The following is a 21,530-nucleotide window of genomic DNA, read 5'->3' on the forward strand; positions in this document are numbered from 1 at the left end:
TGGTTGGACTGTATAGCACAAAGAGAGTTTTCAAAAAAGTCATAATCCTACACAGTTATTGAGATCACTACTGTGGCCTGGAGTAAGGCTAGGTTGTTAACACTGAATTAAACATTCTACTTAATACAAAGAAGCACCAGATGACTGCCCAGGTTGACAAGTTTTTTTTCTGATATATATATATAACCCACTAAGTGCATCTGACATGTTTTCTTGTAAATGAGAATTTTTATCAGGCTCTTATGTTTACGTTCAGTAATTTCGCTTAATGGCAAAGAGTCATTAACTGAAATGACTTATTTTCACAAATGTCACTTTAGTCATTTCATTGGAATTTAACAAATGTGACAAGTCTTTTACTGCAAAACCCTCTAAGTACATGCAAGTGTTTTGGGAAAAAACATCCACTTCTAAAAAAATCACATAATTAACAGTTGCAAAATAAAGATGCAAGTAGAAACATTGCAAATAATGAAAGTAAGAATGCAAAACTGAAGAAACTGAACCACACATTAGAGAGTGCTGTGATCCATGTCACTGCCACATTCGAGTTGTATTCAGATCCAATGACTCACAGGGAACACAAGTTTAAATGTGAACCATGGTAATTTCACATGCTGCCAGTTATCCAATTCTTCTTTCGTGCACTTAAAGGGACACTTCACTTTTTAAAAAAATATGCTCATTTTCCAGCTCCCCTAGAGTTAAACATTTGATTTTTACCATTTTGGAATCCATTCAGCCGATCTCCAGGTCTGGGGGTGCCACTTTTAGCATAGCTTAACACAATCCATTGAATCTGATTAGACCATTAGCAACACGCTCAAATTTTTTTATATTTATCCTATTTAAAACTTGACTCTTCTGTAGATACATTATGTACTAAGACCGACTTTTCTAGGTCGATATGGCTAGGAACTATACTCTCATTCTAGGACTTTGCTGCCGTACCATGGCTGCAGCAGGCACAGTGATATTACTTTTATAACTAATAAACAAAACCCTTTCATCTTTAACCCGAAGAAAAAAACTGTTTAAACAATAGCCAAATCTGAACTCGAAAAAAAGCAGAGGACTTGGCAACGCCACGTAGCGCACAGCAGCTCTTGTCAAGTTCACGCTTTATCTCTGGATAAATGTACAAAGCTGATTTGAACAAAGTTGTTCTTAAGAAGTAATCAGATATAGGCAATTAAAAAAAATTTTAAAAGACACAACGCCATTTTATTGCTTTATGTAGGCTAATGTTATTAACGTACACATAAGCGCTGCAGAATGTACAGCGCGTTCCCCATTACCTTAATAATGCATGTTGCTACTGCATGTTTCTGTGACGAGAATTATTTGAGATGTAAATATGAGACGTGAACTTGAGCAAATATTCTGCGATTGTGCACAATGTATTTTGCATCCGATTGAGAAAATACTACAATTCACGTGTTTATATGCGTACTTTCTCAAGCTGATCTGGAGAAAGTATGCTTATAAACGCGTGAATTGTAGAGCACCCCTTCAATACGATTCAAATTTGCATCCAATCGACCTCAATCATACTGATTAAGGTGTATACATGAAGGCTTTTCAATACGATTGAGCCATCAAGTCGATTACAAATGGATTTTTTTGGTTGAATGTTAACATACCTAGTGGGTCTGTAGCACAGTATGTGTGCTACTTGCTTGGACACGGTTTTAAAAGATATCCTGTTATTATAGTCAGGTTGAGTACTACAGGATATATTGGCTTTACTTCTACAAAATTTTATCTCAGTGTACAACATACTGTCATAAGTAACAGACAGAGCTCATCTGGCTCAAATCAGGTGGCTCTCATTATTTATGACAAGCTGCTTGCTCACAGTCATCCTGACAGTGGGACTTTCCTTCCTATTACTGTTTATCATAGACTTCTAGAGAGATGAATTGCAAAGCAGGGTGCCTTATTTGTCACATCAGTCTCCATAAGTGAGACAGAGACTATTTGGCTGGCATTAGATTTGATTTACCAGGTGATAGCAGCTGGAAACACTACAAATCTAACATGGCCTCTGTCTCTCTTGTTTGCGGCTAAGAAAATTCATCTTGCTATTGGATGGTGTGCTAATTAAACCACAGAATATAAGCGTGCACTGATGCAGACTTTGTATGCAGCGTGCCGTTTCTTGCCATGAATCTCTAGACAGTAATATCACAAACAAAACCTCATCAGTCATATAGCCACCTGAACAGGGGTTGAGGTTTTTACCTGAAATGAGATGAGCCTTTGAAGGTGGTGGCGGGCAGTTGAAACAAAGCAATGGAAGAAAATGAGGAACAAGAAGACAGACAGCCTGGAGTGGTTATTTCTAGCGAACTCTAACAGGTGATATATTCTCCTCCAGAGTGATACAAGGTCAAAGGTGAAGGCTCTTAGGTTTATTTATGTTCAAATTCATCAGAGGATACGAAAGAACAGACAAAGAGTTTATTCTTGGCGAACATTGTTTGGCAGATTGGAGTCGGCTGTCACTGTTTGGCAGGCAGTGTGAGTTTAGGGCTTTAGGCAAACTGCCTGTGCTGAGCCCACTGAATCATCTCTTCAAGAGGAAGTCTAGGATCTTCACCCTTTACTGCCATGCACACATACACACCTGATGACAGAGATAAATACAGGGTTCACTCTGTCTGATAGTTCAGTGACAGATTTTTGTCTGAACAGTCAGATCATAGAGGAAGATGAGAAGTGCAAAAGGAAGAGGATTCATACTGATGGCAGTGGAGCTTTTGAGGGGTACAAATCTGATTCTACATTAAAGCAACAAATAACAGTTTGTTTGTGGATCTTTAAGATAGGTTATGATGAAAGCAAATGCCATTACTAGCTTACCACAGGTGTGTCCAGAAAAGCTAATGCAGAAGCTTCTAATTCTCATAGAGTTTTGTCTGTTGACTTAATGTAATGAATATTTTAAATTAAATATCTTATGTTGCCACAGGGACTTCTGGGGAAATATATTTAAATAAACAGTTTTTTATTGTAAATGAAGTTTTGTACTGAAATAAATAGTGTATATTTAATTTACTTCAGTTCCACTGCAGGCCCGGATTAACACAGTGTAGCACCCTAGGATTACCATATATGAAGCCCCCCCCCCATTTTTTTTTAAGTGTAGTCATTCGTTTGGGATCCATTTCAGACTAACTTTTTTGTTATAAGGAGCACTGTAACCCCTAACTGAACATTGTAGGAGTGCAAGCAGAACATTTATGGCACACATTTGGTGGCAGTCTGGAGCTCTTGGTGCCCCCCATTGCCTGGTGCCCCAGGGCACTCGCCCAATCCTGTCTATGTATAATGCAGACTTGTTCCACTGCAAGGGTCAGACTATCATTCCTACAATTTGATTTATACTGTCTGTAATATATTTTTTATCCACACTATTCCTGACATAAATGCGGGAGCCGCCATCTTTGAGCACATATGGGTACAACTTCCGGTGAGCCACAACAGCTAATGGAAGACCTATTGCGAGGGATATGAGTCTGCCGTTTTGGCATTTTAATGCTTAATATGAAATCCAGGAAGACCTGCATAACTTGTGGGCTGGTTGCCGTAATAGATGATACAAACGCAGTAAATCTCTACAAAACATTTGTTTTAACTATAATACATGCACAAGAACTGAATGTGTATGTGGCACACATGCATCTATTATCCACACATCCATCCAGTAAAACCTTTCATAAAAACTGACAGTGAACAATAAAAACAATAATTATTCAAAAACAACATATTATGCTGGTAAAAATATGCTGATTTTGGAGCTGATCACACCAACAGCGTTTATTGCAGTTGCAGGCGCCTTTTTTGAATGATATTCTATGGCAGGGAGCGTTTGCGTGCTGTTTATGCGCGCTGAGCGCCTTAAGCGCCCGATGTCATTTGCGTCTTTCCATTGTCCAATCGAATGAGGGGAGAGGCGGGCCTTACGTTGTAGTGAGGGAAGTTTACATTTGTTTACAGTTGCTTTGAAGAACCGGACTGCAGTCACTCACTCTCTCTTGCGTGTTTGTGCACATCTCACCCTCAAACAAGGTCAGAGCAAGCGTCCTCTTTTTAAAGTTTCTGCTAATATGACAGTTAACAGCAAAAGAGCGCTTACGCTTCAATATTTGATTGACAAGACAGCTGACTCGGTGGTTGCCTAGCAATATAAAAAGCCGCGTCGCACTGCTCTTTTTAAAAAAGGTGTCTCGCCTTGCGTTTAAAGTGCGGTTGGTGTGATTTGCCCCTTCTGCTACTATATATTATTATAAAAATGAGATTACAGTACAGAATATATAGCCTACGACATAAACTGCTTATTGGTTAATGTTTATAATAGTTTGTGATGTGTTTGCGTGTAACGTTACCTTTGTTATGTTAATTTTAAATGATTTTTTTTAAATAAGCAAATGATTTCATAAGCTAATGTTTTATCTACTGCATAATAATACTTCCATAAAACGAAAACAACACTAAAAACATGTATGGTAGTTTAATATGTTTATTATGGTTTGTTTAAATAACTTACAATGTTGAATGAGAAGCATAAGTTACTGCTGCTGTCAAAAAAAAAAAACAAGTTGTGACATTTGTGACATTTTAAACCATTACCTGATAAGGTTTAAAACAAGAAGTCTCTGTATATTCCATGTATTAAACACTCGACTGACTGTATCACTGTAGAGATAGGCTACTGGTATGTCTCTGTGCTTTTATATTTGCGCATTGGAGACCCTTCACCACCAAGGAACAACATGAACCGATTGAATATATCTTCTTGTGATGTATCAGGACACTTCTTAATTTCATCCTCACACTGGCTCATCCATGAAATTATGACCGTAATCATCATGGAAAACGCTGGCTCCGGTTCAGTGACAGTACACGCGGGAAGTCGCACCCATAATTCGCGCAAAGCATCATGGGGGTAGGAATAGTGTGGATAAGATTGGCAAAATAAAGCTAAGCACACTCATACAACTCTTGTCAGCCTGTCAGATCACAAATCATCCCTGGCTTGTAGGGTTGGCTTTTCTTAGACACAATGTGATGAGATGCTAGGACAGATTTTAAACCAACTTACTATCATCAGACATGGACAAATTTTACACTTAAATTGCAAGAGAGTATATGTAAGGGATCAAAATAAAGTCAGATATAATGAAAAATATATAAAAAGGGCTATCAAAATCAGCACATGCTATTAATTATATATGTTTCGTAAGTTTATACATTAATTCAGCGTAACGTTTTAATAATTCTGTGTTCTGTTTGAGTTTTTGGCAGTCTCTTTTTCTCATATACAGTTTATGAATAAATAATGGAGAGACACCACTTTACAGTTCAATCAAACCCACAGGGTAAGTAACAAACATAAAATGAATACCATATTACACTACTGTATGTAAGATTTGTGCCTAGTTACACCTAAGTTTTTTTTCTATATCCACAACAAATTTTTAGTCAGCTTTACAGAACATCCCGCTGGGTTAAAAATTAGTGGTCGACCAATATCAGGAAAGCAATGTGGCCAATATAATGCCGGAATTTAAAATATATAATAATAGTGACTCAGAAACATGCAAACAATTATTAAAACAAAATAAACATTTATGCAATATTCATTAAATTAAAAAAGGTAAAAATTGTAATGAGATTAAATAATTACTGCTTATAGATTAAGATAACATGTATAATTAATGACAAAAACACTATTTAATTTTTTTATATTAATAAATAAATTGCATTAAGTTAGTTTACTCAGTAAGGGGTTGTTTCACTTTAAGTTGAAATAAAAAATATATTATTAGACCAAAAATATTTGTCTGTTCTTCTGATTATTTTTTGTAAAAATAATCCAAAAACAAGACAAATGCACAGCCTAAATTATATATTTGTTTAGATAGAGCCATGTAGCATCAAAACAGTACAATGTCTTGTCCTCCTCACACACACACACATAGCTTTCTGCTGGGATTCGAGTGACACTGGTTATTGAATGTGGGGGAAACAGTGTCTTAAGTTACCAACCGCTACGTGTAGCACAGGGCTTGATTTAAAAGCATATGAAGCAGTTTGATCTTGCGCTGCTATAGTGTTATAGCGGTGCTAGTGTTATTTGTCAGTTGAGCAATTGTGAGTGAGAACGATTGCTTTAATAAAAAATAACTTTTCTATATTAAATAATGTTCCTTTTTAAACGCTGTCCATTCTGCAAGGTAAATATATAAAATGTAAGCAGCTTTTCAAACATACCAGGTAAAATAAATACTTTGCAAACTCTGTGGAAACCATGTAAAGACATACCCACAACATGTGCTTGCATTTACATATAGATACATATTTATTCACACAAACCATCATTTACATCTGCTTATACAGAGGTCGAAAAGCCAAGGTCCTTATTCAAATGCATGTGCTCATTCACACATAAAAGCATTCATGTAAATGCACTATGGGACTCTAAGAATGTAGAGGTGCACGCTGCCATCTGGGTTTTGTGCTAAAATGTGTGCATACTTTTGTGGGCCGTCTGGTCACTCATGAATATCAGTCTAAACGAGCGGATGTGGAAATTCTTGATGAGTAATACTGATGTACAAAGACTTTGTTCCAAAAGTAATCAATGCACATTTTTAATAAATTAAGTAGCAGGGGTATACTAATGGTATTCTTTTTCGGAAATTCGATTTGATTGTTGTAACCAGTACTTGAGGGTGTTTTTTACATAACACCTGGCCAACACCCATATAACGTAAATCTTTTAGAATAAAAATTATCTTCTTTCATTTTATTATTTTGTACTTGGTGTGATTGTTAAAGGCCCGCCACTGTGCCTAAAATGTGCAGACATCCCTGCTTAGAAGACAACTGCTTAAAATTAGTCAGATCAGTAGGATTTGGAACAGTGCCATAATGAGCCTTTACATGGGGTGTAGTTTTTGAACACAGACTCTTGAGATAATTTGATTCCATCAGTCAAGTGTATGATAAGCATATCATTTAAATCAAGCATATTAGTTCAGCTAGTATGCTTACATTCCAATTATTCTGAAAAGGAATGTTATTTTTTCTTAAAAAGTTTATAATATAAAAAACCTGCTATAGCCATGCATGCATGCATGCATGCAATAAGTGCATGGTGTTTTTCATACTCATATTAACGACTTTTTTTTCGTATTTTCGGACTTATTTATTTAAGACAGTTTACTCATTTACCTAATGAAATGTTCATGACTTTCAGAGAATAACATAATATCAAGCAAGACTACACTTTAAAACCTTAAAATAAATAACATTTCATTTAACCATTTTCTAATATTTATTTTGTTTTCCATGACACACAAAAGGCTTTTTCTCCTATGCAACAATTACACCAAAACATAACATAAATTCACAAAAGATGTTAATTTTATTCATTCACTGTAATCCACATATTAAAAATTCAGAGAAACAGACCCAAATTCAGCACTTTATCTGGCAATCTTGATTCAAGTTCTCAGCAGCGATCGTAAACGTCAATTCTCGAGTTTGTTATGAATTCAAATTCAAATTTTGCACCTCAAGAAGCTTTACAATGCATTGCATTGTTTAATATAATTAAACATAAATTCTTGTTTGCTACGTTACAGATTTGCCACATTGCCGTCTTTCAGTCAACGCACTTTTTAAATTTGGAATGTGTGCCTTGACAGAGAGAAGCCGGATTAACTTTCTGGCTACTTCATGTACTCCAGAGAGGACATAGTATATTTTTATTTTTGATATAAAAGGGTTTAGGGTTAGGGTATTGAAAAAATTGTTAAAAAGGAAATTATACAGCAATTATTATGGTAGTCTCAGCCTCAGACGTCACACACACAGAATGTTGGCTAAACGTCTGATATGTATCGTACACTTAACTGGAAACCCTGTGGGAATGTCGAAACCGGAATTCCGGGAGACTCGAGATTCGTGATTATTCTGGGTTCCCAGGGAAACAAAGCTCTGACGTTCGTACTGTATGAGGAAGAGAATAAGTTGTGTTTTCGTGGGCCCATATAATGAGGAGTTATCATGATCAGCTAAACTTTGCATTCTCAAAAATATAAAAGTTCCTGGTATAGACTCTCTAAAAGACGTCTAAAACGAGGCAGTTAGTAGAGTCAAAAAGTTTGCAGCTGGTGTTTGGTTCTCCCGAATTGCTTGTAGGTGTTAAAAAGTGGAGAGGTATGCTTCAAACAGATGTTTACTGGGATCGTCTCATTGGAGTGGCTATTGATAAAGTGCACACTGTTGTTCTATTGTGAGTAATGATGTTTATTTAGATGCTATTTGCGGCTGGTTATTTCAATTACTGACTTGTTGCCAACCGGTTCGTTATTGTGGGGACCTTTCCACACTCCGAAACATGACGCTATACAAAACAAACTGTGATTGGTTATTTGACATGTCGGTCAAATCGCTTTGTGGGCGGATATTGGCCAAAAAAAGCAGCGAAAAACACCAGACCTTCAATATTGATATTCATTATGATATAAAAGATTTGTTAATGTCACAAAGATAACTGTAAAAACTTAATAATGCTCGTAATAATGATTAAATGTTGCAAATACGTCTACTGTACATTGCCACAATTCTCAAAATCCTCGATTCGATTACAGTTTCGATTCTAAGGTCACAATTCAATAAAATTCTCCCCTTTTTTGAAAGATAGAAATGCTATGTCATTATTATTTATTATTATTATTATAGTTTTACATTAATATTCACATTGCATGCTTTTCTTTGCATGGGGGTTTGTGGGCTTCACTTTACGCAAGAAAGCTTGTAGGATTCCTTCTTGCACGCACATGGACTTAATGCGCACGTCTTGGACTCCTACATCTGAAATAAATCCAGCACATCATAATCAGCTGCGCTTCTCTCTGTCTCACGCGCTCTCGCATCTGTTCGAAGTCTAAACATAAACTAAAGTAGTAATCCTTACGTATTTGTTCAGTTTTATGAGTTTCATGCGAGCTGAGGCAAACTATCCCTTTTGTTTAAAATATAACCCGCTGCATCTTTGCGCCTCTCTCACTCTCGCGCACATGCAGAGAAAGCTGCGCTCTGTCCGAAGTCAGATCACTAGGTAGTAATCCTGTTTATGATATGCATTTCAAGGAGTTATAGCAATACCTCCCTCGTGTTTAAAATATAAATCTCTAAGAGTTTTTTTCCCCCGCTTGGCAAGCCGACCGGACGTGACATGGGGGCGTGGCAGCATCGACGATCCCATTTTTTAATTCGAAGTTCGAGGGTGTGACTTAATTTCGATCGATTTCGAAATCGTGACACCCTTAATATGCTTCAGCATTTATTTTAATGTACAAAAAAATGTGTTTTTGAAAGTATCATATTAATACTATGTTTTATCAGGCTCGAAAAAAAGTATGGAAGTCAATGTCAACTGTGCGCTTACCATCATTTATCAAAATATCTTATTTTGTCTTTAACAGAATAAAGAAAATTATACCGATTTACTGTAGAATAACATGAGGGTGAGTGAAATATTTTTTTATGTTTGGGTAAACTATCCCTTTAAGTTGATCCAACTTTTCACTTTTTATAGTGTGTTTCCACAAACAGGTGGCTCACTCAGGCATTTCACTGTAGGTGAGACACTTATTCTCAAATTAGTGGCCGTTAGTGACACTGAGGCCCCCAAAGCCCCAGACTTCAATAATGTGCCCTTGACGTCCCATCAACCTCTACAATTCTGCTCATTCCATCTGTCTCAAACTCTATTTACAGTAATGGATGGTCCAGCATCTACCTGTTTTCCAATGGAAAAAAGGAGAGATTAAAAGTGTGTGTGCGTGAGGGAGATGGGAAGACACAATGAAACACACACACACACACACACACACACACACACACACACACAGAGAGAGAGAGAGAGAGAGAGAGAGAGAGAGAGAGAGAGCGAAATAATCAGCATTCTGTTGCCCCTGTCTTCACCTGTTATATTTTCTTGTATGCACATCCATTATTTCTGGACCACACATGTCTTCCTCACCTGGATGTTTCAAAGTGTAAATGTGAGAGTACATCTGTTGTCGGAGCACACATCAGTTTCTCTGAGAGATATGAAGCATACAGAGCTTTCATACCTAGCAGGAGATTTTTCGCTAGCAGGTGGCAAACAGGTGGATCAGCCAAAAAACACGCAGCCAAACAGGTGCGTCCATGAAAGCACATCATATATCACACAAAAGCCAATTTTGTGTCCAAAAACAAATGTAGACAACTGAGACAACAAAAGACAAATTAACAATTTTCAACAAAATTGTCATGGAAATCAGAACAATAATGTATGTAATGTCCATCTGTTGTCAGTTGCAAACTGTTAATTTCCCTGCCCTTAGGAAATGTTTAGTTTTTATCTGTTAATACATTTTAAATAAAAGTCTAGCACACAATCAAACCTGAAAGGTGCCCCTTTAGCAAACATATGATTGTATTTTCGTGAAAGCATTTATATTAATTCAGTAAAATAAACCAAGACTGCCTTAATGACTACATTTACATACACCAATAATGTGATTCTTTCCAATAATCAATAATAAAGTATCCCCTTAGGGCAAACAGCTCAAACTCTGTGTATTTTTGGATCATCGCTCTGAATCTGATCTCTAACAAAAATGCAATTATGTTACAATTTTTGAAGAAACCTACTCATATTTGAGTGGTAATAAAAAGAGAACAAATAAAGGTAGGAAGAAACATCTTTTTTTTTTAAAGCAGAGGGTCTGTTTTTTTCTTCATTTTTAATATTGTATGTTTATATATTTAAAGAAGAACATTTTCTGGAACTCATTAAACTTTTGTGAAAATCATAAAAAATGCTGGCACTGGCAACTTTTAAAAAAAACGTTTGTGGGGAAAGAGTTAACACCCTTATGAATTATAAAATGGCAAATGGCTCATAGTCTTATAGACATGCACAAGCTAAGACCACGATTCCACATCAATTTAAAACAATTTGGGGCAGAGCATACACTCCTAAAAATACAGGTTATAAAGAGTTCATTGTAATAATATCATAAAAAACACTTTCTCAATTTTTATTTTCAAAAAACCAACTCAAGGTTTCTTGAATAGCCATTTCTTTCTTACCCTTTCATAGTCTGTGCAACCTTTATCCACTACAAAAAACACTAAGTGCAGCATGTAACATTATATGAATGCTTTAGATTTTTTATGGAACCAAACAGAATGACAAAGAAAATTTTTGGAACCCTTACTTTTAAGGATGTTAAAAAGCCAAAACCATACATTGGTGTTACATAGTGCTCAACTGTTTTTTAGTGGCTGATTCTGTAATATAGAGATCAGCGAGGCCAATTGCCAATAATGCTGTTTTCATGATCCACTCCAATAGTATCAAATAAAATGAACACTTAATTTCCACAATACTTCATATTTTTTGTTTATTATGCACTGAAAAGGATGTTAAATGACTTTAGAATTGACCCAACCAGCATCGACCAGACAAGGATATAGCTAATGCAGGAAAATTGACAAATCTTTTTTAAAGTCTGCCCCGTTTCCTATGGTTTCTCCCCTATAGGTTGACAAAGACTTATATTTTGTAATCAACACCATACTACAGATATTACTGATTATCAGGGTTGTAAATAACCCAGAATGTTTCTCTAGTCATATAAGGACAGCAATATAAAAAGATAAATCTCACTAATAATGAAGATATTGGATGGTGGCATTGTCGCATACTGCATAAAGAGCTATATCCCATAAAAGTGTGGTAGAAAATCAATGAATACAAGCTGTTTTCATTTCATCTGTGGCACCTGAATAACGTTTTACAGTTAAACTGCCGCGAAACTGTAACCATAAAAGAGTTTAAATCAAATTTTGTTCAGAAGTACTGCTGTATATCTTCATGTGACATCGTAACTATCCAGACATTGCCTTACTTACCACTAGAGTGAACAGTCTGTGTACACTCCATTTGTATGCAGTGTTTAGATACGCACAAGAGATGTCTAGCTAGTGAATATAAAGATGACAGGCACCAACAGTTATCTTCTCTTTCTCTCACTTCCCTCTCTTTCTCTCTCTTTCCACCATCCTTTTAACTGGAATCTGACAGAGAGAAAAGCTTAAGAGGGATAGAAGCTGGCACTTGACACATCTTGGCTTCTAAGTCCATCCAGGTGATGAAATTTCCACTCTCTTGATGTGTTTGCCTTAAAGAACCTGTTAGTATTTGAAATATTAATCTCTTTAAAACAGCACCGAATGAAACCGAAAGGACAAATGAAAAAGAAAACGTGTCTGCAAAATATAACTCTTTAATTTACTTTTCTTGCTGTGCAATGAATTCTGAATGTTCTTAAACACAATTAAAATCAGCATTGCTGGTCAACAGCATGATTTTCATACTGGAACTCAGCAGGCCAGTGTGCTACAAGCAATGTGCTAACAGTTGTCTTCCAAACTACCTTAACCAGCAAGACTTCTTGGTTAATCAACTACAAAGTTTCCAGCACAACAAGGTAAAAAATAGTTGCTTTCCAGAATCCTCACTCTCTGGCAAGTTTTTAGCACCATGCTGAGACCATCAAGAAATGCCTGAAGACATAAGCATGTTTGTGTATATAAGATGTTTTTCTTTCAGCTCTAGCCACTGTACTCTTCACGCTTGACACTGCAGTACTATGGAAAGTGTTGGCTTCTGTATGATAAATTGCTTTTGATGTTTCTCATTTGTAAGCTGCTTTGCATAAAACTGTCTGCTAAATGATTCGATGCGAATGTAAATGAAAAAGTAGCATTTTTCTGCTGGTTAAAGCCATTGTTATGCTGGACCACACCAAACCAGCCTGGACTGGCATGGAAATTCATGCTGGTCTTTTCAACAAGGAAGGGAACAGACTGATAAAGATATTGACAGACAATCAATAGTACAAGACAAAAGTGACATTAACATTATCTGTTGTTTTGGATTAACCTCATTTGTCATTCGACGATAGCAGGCCACCTCATCCAACAAAACAGGTCTTTTTCTTTGCGGCTCTTGTCTGTTTTTCCATGCTTTTTTCTCATCTGGTATTTTCCTCAAGCATAGACCAGTGTTTTTGATATAGCTCTGAACTAGCATCATGGTTAAAGCTGATAAGAACTGGACCTCTATCAGAGCATAATTAACACTATCTCAGTGCCAGTAGGGCCTGAAAGTATGGCGGGCAATTTAATGACTTCTAAATATAAAAGGCATCAGCTCAATCCATGTCAGAATAGCCGAAAGAAATGGGCTTTTATTTTTCTCCAACTGCTTCACATGAATTATTCACACTGGGGCGTGTTTGATTCATTTCATTATCTGTGAAAGCAGTAATGAGCCTTTATTGTGTGTTTTCTGTGGACAGTGGTCGAACTTTGTATTGATGTTTCATTCCTGATTTTTGTACTCCAGAGAAACGAACAAGGACGTTCCAAGGATAGATGAAATTACAAATGAAATTGCAAAAACAACTAACTATTCTTGTTCTTAATATTGCATTATCTGAAGAAAATTCCTTCCTCCTTCTAATGCTAAGATTTTTAGTGCTCAGGATCACTGGCCTAAGTCAAGAGAGCAAAACAGCTGACTCAAAGTACCTTTTTAATATCAGTCTAAGAGAAAATAAGGTTGACTTCATTGAAATGTAGCTGTTTACCTTTTTACCCAAAAGACTTCATTATTTGAGGGCCTGTTTCACACTATAAATGTAAGCAGCTCATACTGTATAGTGCCTATGGATTTTGTACCCATATTACAGAATTTTCCTATATTTCCCATATACGTTATGCTGAGTTCAGTAAGGCCTGATAAGCCCAGCTTAAAAAAGCATATGTCATTGGCTGATATATGCAATGTAGTAACTTTTCAGTATAGAGCCATATTTATGTTATGTAGCAGAATTTTTTTTAGTCCATAAAGCAAAACCAAACGCAGGTGTCCTCTTGCCATTACACTGCAGCGCTGTGCAATGTCTACACTACACACATGATGTTAAAAAATCTTTAGGGTGGCTAACATTTTGTTTTAGTGGTTTGTTCAACTCTGTTCCTGGAAGCGAATGTGTTTAATCAATCTTTAAAGCATAACTAAACCCCGGGTCAGAGTCTGACTCCACCCACTGGCAATATTTGAAAAATGCAAGAAAAGTGGGCAGATCCCAATGGAGATAGAGGGGACGAACTAAGCTCGTACCAAGTGTGTGGTGAGATCGTAACAAAGGCTTACGTCACAAGATATTTTTGGACCCAACATCCAATAGGAAAATTCAACTGCAGTAGCCACCGTTCAAACTGAAGAGGGCAACACTCAGACGTTTTTACACCATATATTGTAGTATTGAAACACTTTATATCCAAATGTCAAAAAACTTACTAAAATCAATGAACAGCACTAATAAAGCATCATTCTTACAGATCATTAACTAAAAAAAGTTGGTTTGGGGTTTAGTTACCCTTTAAGCAATTTTTTCAGCCCGTGGGCATGCTAAATTTAGGGATGTAGGTATAATGTGTATTAAAATGATGTCATCAGTATTGAAACTGATGTAGTCATTGGCTTTACTGTTATTTATTTATTTAAATAAATAAATAAACACAGCCTAAAGGTTTGTGGGTTCATCGACTTATATTATGTAACTTTGTAATGCACTGTAATTTATTAAAATAAACAAATGCATAAAATGCACAAAACTGTGCCACGTGCTCTAATGTTTTTATGTGACAATCTAAATTCTGTTCAAAAAGAACAATGAGTTGATTCATTTTTCCATTGAGGGTAGTGATTGATGATATATACACAGTTTCCCATGCCAGGGTTTCTGACCAATAGCGTCACATTACCGTGACACATTCACCTGACAATTTGCCATTGCTAGTGATTAGCAGTTACCTGTAGGGCCCTCTGGGGCAATTCTCCTCTATAACCCAAATCTCATTGGAATATTCATTGGACTACAAAATCGATGGATGACTTGTGAAATATGGGGTGATTCAATGGCGTTCCAAACCTATTTCCAGTATGTGACTTTGCCTAATTATAAACACGGATATGTTTTTCCTTTCGCCCACTGCCTGCCATTTCCATTTGGGTTAGCACAGAGTGACTATGACCAAAGCAACAAAGCTAATTGCATTAGCATCAATTTACTGGTTCGGTAAAGGACAGCTGCATACCGCTGCAATGTGTCGGATCAGTACACTGAAGGACGTTTGCAGAAAAACTCATAATGTGACTAAAGATGACTGTTGGGTTTTTTTGTTCAGTGGTTTTTATATCTTTTTCTCCTTTCCTGTCCCAAGCTTTTTTCTCTCTAGTAACTTGCTGTCATGCTGTACATACTGTACACCTGAGGAAAGGTATAAATATGTCTTTATGTACGCACAAAGCTATAAATATAGTCCTTTCACGGAGTGCCAGGAGGTCTGTAATATCTCAAGGAAGCTATCTGTTAGAATTCCCATTCATCTCAAAGGAAGGAGCTTGAAGCATGCAATCGGTAATCAGCAACCACATAACTTTCTGAGCTACACATCCCCAAGCACTTCACTAGCGACTATCCTGTGGTGTGGAATAAAGATAGAACAGTTCTGATGCAGTAGTTATCAAGGAATTAAAACAAGGCCATGCAAATTAACCTTTAATTTGACTTTTACCCCACACTGTAAAATGTTTCTGTTAATTTACGGCCAAATTTCAACATGATTAACCTGTTATTTTTAATAACTGCGCCTTACTGTTAATTTTAGGAGATATATGTAAAATAACACCTCATTTTTGTTATTTAACATCTTATTTTAAATAACACCTCATTTTTGTTATTTAACATCTTATTGTTAAATAACACCTCATTCCTGTTATTTAACACCTCAATGTTTTCTGTTCATACGCAAATGTCTTTGTTATCGTGGGTATAATATTTATTACCCTATTAATAGACTCAGGATTTTACGCGAGACGGCATTTATTATTTATACATTTATTGAGTAACTGCGCTCCGAATGTGTGTGTCTCTCCTGTTCTTTTTGAAAACGGTGTACATATCCGTATGACACGCAGCACGGCAGGCGCCACTTGATTTGGCGGCACTATTTGAAATAACATGTTCATACAGTATTTTTTTGCATCCTCTGAAGTAACGTAGAAGGCGGCATTTTAACCGGCGACGAACAAGGAGAACCATGTCGGAAGATCGCGTTCATTGACCAAAATCACAAAAATCAGGTGAGTTTAAAGAGTTTCTTAAAAGTCATGCACAGTTTTAATCATCTATCAGTGATGTTGATGTATACTAAACGCAACGGACTTACGGGGACTTACACCACACGAAATGAAGTAACTTAGCTAGCTAATAAGGCAGGTGATTCAAGCTAGCAACATTTCGATGATTTGTCCATTAATTTAAGAATGAGCTTATTTTAATGTCCATTTATGTATAGTACGATCCAAATCTATAAACAACTATAACGTTTATTATTCCTGTGGTCTGGTTTGTGTGGCATTATTGCCATGTGCACATCTGGTTAAAGCAGATTCATCCTGAAAATCAAACGGCTATAAATGTATTTACTGATAGCTGTTTCTTGTGCTAGATAGTTGGTCTAAAACTCTATTTAATGAATTCATGACAGTTGTTTGTCTTTGATGAATTATAGCTGTTTGGGCTACCATACATGCTGTTGTGACTATTTTATATATATGTTTTATGATATCAGGTAAATCCAGCAAAAACAGTAGGCTACTGATCGGGCTAGTGCAGTATCTAGCCATGTTAACAGCTATTCACTTTTTTATTGCATTGGCATAGTGCATCCTATTTTTATTTTTATTTTTTTGCTGTTTTAATTATCATTGAGTTGTAGATCAATGTTTACATTTGTTTATTTATTTATTTATTTTTATTACAGATGCAGGGTACCATCCCTGATGACACTGCTGTTCAAGATATCCTATATCTCAGAACCAGGTGGAAATTTGAATGGTTTCTTACTTGCTTAATCCTGTTTCTCCAGCTCTCATTCTCTCTCTCATTCTCTCTCTCATTCTCTCTCTCATTCTATCTATCTATCTATCTATCTATCTATCTATCTATCTATCTATCTATCTATCTATCTATCTATCTATCTATCTATCTATCTATCTATCTATCTATCTATCTATCTATCTATCTATCTATCTATTTTCTCATCTGTCTTTCTGTCTGTCTGTCTCACTCACTCAGTGGTGGTCTTATGTCATTAATATTGTGTTTAATTTGTTCTATGTAGGGATATGCCACTGCAGCTGATCTTGAGAGTTCACTATCTATACCTGCAACTCCTCGTCTGATACTTCTTGGTAAGTTGGTGGTAGATATGACAGTTGTCTTTAGTGTTGTATGTAGTGAATTCAATGGTATCAAACTAAACTGTATTCAAAATTAAAGCTAAAACAGAAATTTCATAGTTAAAAAAATTCTGTTTTAGGAGAAACAAGAAGACGCTTCCAGCGCTGGATGCTCAGCCTTGAGGGCCAAATTTGCGAAGGGATCCAGTCCACCTTTGTGACAGGGCTGGCGTCTTTTTTTCCTGTTTTCACGCTTGAATTCATCCAGAGGTAAGATATTGTCTGCTAACACTTAAATTTTTTCTGGCCTAGCTGTGGCTCAAGCATGGTTTTAACAGGTCTGGTGATGAGATTTAGCAATTAACTTTGATTTTGAAAATCAGTTAGTGCATGTTGAGGATAGTTCATGTACAATTGTTGTCCTTGATGTGCTGTTAGTCTGTGTGAATTACTCGATTTTTAACAAGTGTATAATTTTTCAGAGACCAAAAAAGGGACAAATGCTGCAAAGGGGGAAAAAAGAAGAACTGTCAATTCACATGTCGCCAGCCTCTTGAGCAAGCTCATGGACTTTTAGTGGGATTTCATTTGAAAATGGTGAGTAAGATGTATACATTAGCTTTTGTTAGGTCAAGCCATACATTTTGGATTAAAAATGTAAAATTATGGAACTCATCTCTCTCTCTCTCTCTCATATACAGACCCAAGACTTCGCAAAGGATCTTCATTGTGTGCTTTGAGAAAATGGTTAGTGGTCTAAGCAGTGACACTGTTTTTTATTTGTTTATTTTGTTTATTGTTCTTTATTGATGATGAGTTAAGTATCAGTTTTAATGTATTCATACATGTTGAATTTTAGTGGTTTAGGTAACATGTTTTGAGGGTCAGAAATTTTTATAATGAACAATGTATTTGGGTGTAAAATTTATTTGCTACTTTTTAAGCCATGAACATGAGAAAATTAGATTTGATTGCGATTAATCTGAGCCTATGTGTAACATTTTTATCTTGCACTGACACAATGCAAAGCCAAACGCAAGTGTCTTTGCTAGTTTAAGACAGACGCAGTTGTTATTTTCCATCCAGCGACCCCTATGTCAGCAATGAACATGATATACAATATATTTCTGTGATTTGTCTGATTCATGTGTGCCTACATTTGTAAGTACAGTGTTTGTATTACAATAAAAAAGTTAATTTCAACACGGACTATTAGTTTTCTTTTACTTAAGTGTTATCTGATGGATTATGCCTATTCTTGTATTAAATCAAGCTAGAAAAATGTCTATAACACTCAGTGGTACACGTTACTATGATAAAAATAATTAACAATATTTAATGGAAACAAAATAAATGGTGATTTAACAGAAAAATAATGGTAACACTGCTGCCAGTTGTTTCCTGTATTTTTTGTGATTCACAGTAAATTCCTGTTAAAAAACATTACGGGGAGTGCAAGTGTAAAAAAACATTAACATGAATTAACTGTTAAATAACATTACGGGGAGTGCACTGTAAAAAAATATTAACATGAATTAACTGTTAAAATAACAGGAAAATAATGGCAACCCTGCTGCCAGTAATTTCCTGTTATTTAACAGGGAAATATTTAACAGTGCATGTAGAATGCTGGTAAATGACCTCAAAAGAATTTTACACACTGTATTTAAATAATTACACAGTGACCCATCTATGCCAAAAAAGCAGCTGAAGGTAAATTGCATAGACTAAGAGGACTGAGATGTCTTAACGTCAATTATTACACGGCTCTCTGGAATGCTTGATTCTGATTGGTCAGTTGAGACATTTGCAGGTTCGTTCTTTTCAAATAATAACCGCTCCAAAATAATAACGCATAGCCGGACTACTTGCACGAGTAAAATCGCTCCGCGCCAATAAAGATCAATAAAGATTACTGTCTGTTTGGCGCCATCTTGTGACAAACACTCGACAACCACGACAAGACACAGACAGCTTACTGAGACTGAACTTGACAAAATAAAAGCATGACACGAAGCCAACACGCAAAAAAATACAGAATGGGCATTAAAACTTCTCAAAGACTGGTTAAAGAGGAAAAAATGGAGAAGGACAAGTATGAAGCAGAGGATCTTAATAAGGTATTACGATCATTTTATGCATCTGTTCAAAGTTTCGCGAAAGGATAAAAATGTTAATTTAAAACAAATATGCCAATAAAATGTTTCAAATTCATATTCATGTACAGTTTTTTTCTTATGTGGCAAGTAGCCGTGTAATAAGCGGGATAATGTAGAGGCAGCCGGTAGTTATTGGGAAATAAGCCCCTTCAGTGTGATACAAGACCCTCCGCTTCGCGTCGGGTCCTGATCACACTGTCGGGGCTTATTTCCCAATAACTACCGGCTGCCTCTACATTATCCCTTACGGGGACTGCGGGATGAAATTCAAATATCAAGTCACCCTCTTCCAATGTCTCCTCAACACAGTGGGCATATCTTACCCTTCTCTTTTCTCATCTGTAAACCCCTTGCTGGGTAAATGCCAGAATAGAAAATAGATCAGATCAACAGGCGTTTGGGTGGCCACATGCTGAGTTTCAACTGCCTTTTGAGGCTGTCACAATTTCCCAGGATGCACTTTTGTTCCTTCCTCAAAGAGAGATATAAGGACATCGCGGTCGTGGCTGTCAACCAAAAGGCCCCATGATTGCATTGAAAGTCTGATCACGTTTGGATGGCAGATACTTTCCATTTTGCCATAAAGAGAGGACACAATGCCTCAACCACATGGGTAATCTTATATCTATGTCAAGCACACAAAAAAATGGATGTTGTTAAAGTTGAGCTTACAGTGAGCCCACACATTTTTTTATGATTAAACTGGTGTTCCGAGCTGAGCTGTTCCGACAGATTGCAGTTATGAAAGTTACAAAATATTGCACAACCAGTATTGTGCCCTAGGGCAAGGCAGTAAGCCACATCTACAGGGCTGGAAATTAGGGTACTTAAAAAATAGCTCACCCTCCGGTTGGACTCTTTCTGTGGAACAGAAAAGGGGAAAATTTTACAAAATCATGATCTGTTCTTGTCCACACAATAAAAACATGCAGGGACCAGAGACGCCGCGACTCCAAAACAATAGGTGAATAAAACTTGCTTTAGTATCTGTTAAATGGTTGCTATATGTGTTTCAATCATAGGACAACATATACATTTTTTAACAAATTTGTAAGCCCTTTTCTTCTGTTTTTCTCTTCTACTGGTGTTGAGATTATATGACTATTGAGGGCCTTTGTTCCTAATGGTTTTAATAGGACAAACACTCCTTCAAAGGTCATAGCTCACAAAAATGTCATCAGGAATGTGTCGGTCTATTCCAGCTTGAATGTCAGGGAAACCTCGGAATCAAGTCACCTCTGTGACTGTTATTTTCAAATGAAGTTTGAAATCAGGGCAAGAAATTCAAGGCATAAATTCGGTCATCAAAGTTAATGAAATGGTGGTATTTGCCAGCACTAAACTCAATGCACATTTTGTGTGTTTTTTAGTACACTGCTGCACTGTCCTAATTTATATTGTGATATTCTAATTCCAATATGGTTTCATGTATTATTCGTAAAAATAAAATGTTATTTAAAGGGATAGTTCACCCAAAAAAATCTGTCATCATTAACTTACTCTCATGTTGTTACAAACCTGTATACATTTCTTTGTTCTGATGAACACAAAGGAACATATTTTAAGAAATGTTTGTAACCAAACCGTTCGTGGACCCCATTTTCTTCAATAGTATTTTTTCCTACTATGGAAGTGAATGGGGTCCGCAAACGGTTTGGTTACAAATATTTCTCAAAATATATTCCTTTGTGTTCATCAGAACAAAGAAATGTATGTGGGTTTATAACAACATAAGTGTGAGTAAATGATGGCAGAATTTTCATTTTTGGGTGAACTATCTCTTTAAAGCTATTAGCCATGCCTTTCCGAATTCTGCTTTGGGCACAGTGCTGGTAAAAGCACATGTATTTATAACAAGGCATACAGTTTTTGGTATTATTCAATAACAGTACAGCACAAATAGTGCAAGTTATATTTTAATACTTAAAGTTAGGAATTTCAACCTACCCCTAACTTAGCTAAAACAATCACCACAA

The 21,530-nt window shown here is 36.3% G+C and overlaps 1 protein-coding gene and 1 long non-coding RNA gene across 2 annotated transcripts in view; one reads left to right on the plus strand and one right to left on the minus strand.

Moving 5' to 3' along the window:
- Positions 1-21,530, minus strand: part of alk (ALK receptor tyrosine kinase) — a 921,668-nt gene that overhangs the window by 849,268 nt on the left and 50,870 nt on the right. The gene's annotated exons all lie outside the window — the stretch shown is intronic.
- Positions 17,336-18,035, plus strand: LOC141280961 (uncharacterized). The gene is made up of 3 exons (XR_012335327.1): positions 17,336-17,407; positions 17,536-17,665; positions 17,878-18,035. It is a non-coding gene; the product is annotated as an uncharacterized lncRNA (long non-coding RNA).

The sequence above is a fragment of the Paramisgurnus dabryanus genome, chromosome 17, assembly GCF_030506205.2.
Source record: "Paramisgurnus dabryanus chromosome 17, PD_genome_1.1, whole genome shotgun sequence".
NCBI classification, from domain to species: Eukaryota; Metazoa; Chordata; class Actinopteri; order Cypriniformes; family Cobitidae; genus Paramisgurnus; species Paramisgurnus dabryanus.